This window comes from Penaeus monodon, chromosome 30 (assembly GCF_015228065.2).
Source record: "Penaeus monodon isolate SGIC_2016 chromosome 30, NSTDA_Pmon_1, whole genome shotgun sequence".
Taxonomy (NCBI): Eukaryota; Metazoa; Arthropoda; class Malacostraca; order Decapoda; family Penaeidae; genus Penaeus; species Penaeus monodon.
In genome coordinates, this window is record NC_051415.1 from 11,998,012 (window position 1) to 11,998,251 (window position 240).

Consider the following 240-nt stretch of genomic DNA (forward strand, 5'->3'; position numbering starts at 1 on the left):
CTGGTGTATATCTTTCATTAGTCTAATTTTGCTGTGCTGTTGAATTTACATTAGATTTATAACAAATGTAATATATTTTTTTCTCTATGTCTTCTTCTTTTCTCTTCTTTTGTAGCCTTCAGGTGAAAAAAATATATGGTTGAGATATCTGAAAAGTGTATTTGCATGATATAGGAAAGTTTCAGAGTTGTGATATGAACAATTAATTTTATGTTTTTAATTTTTAGACATAGGTTTTGT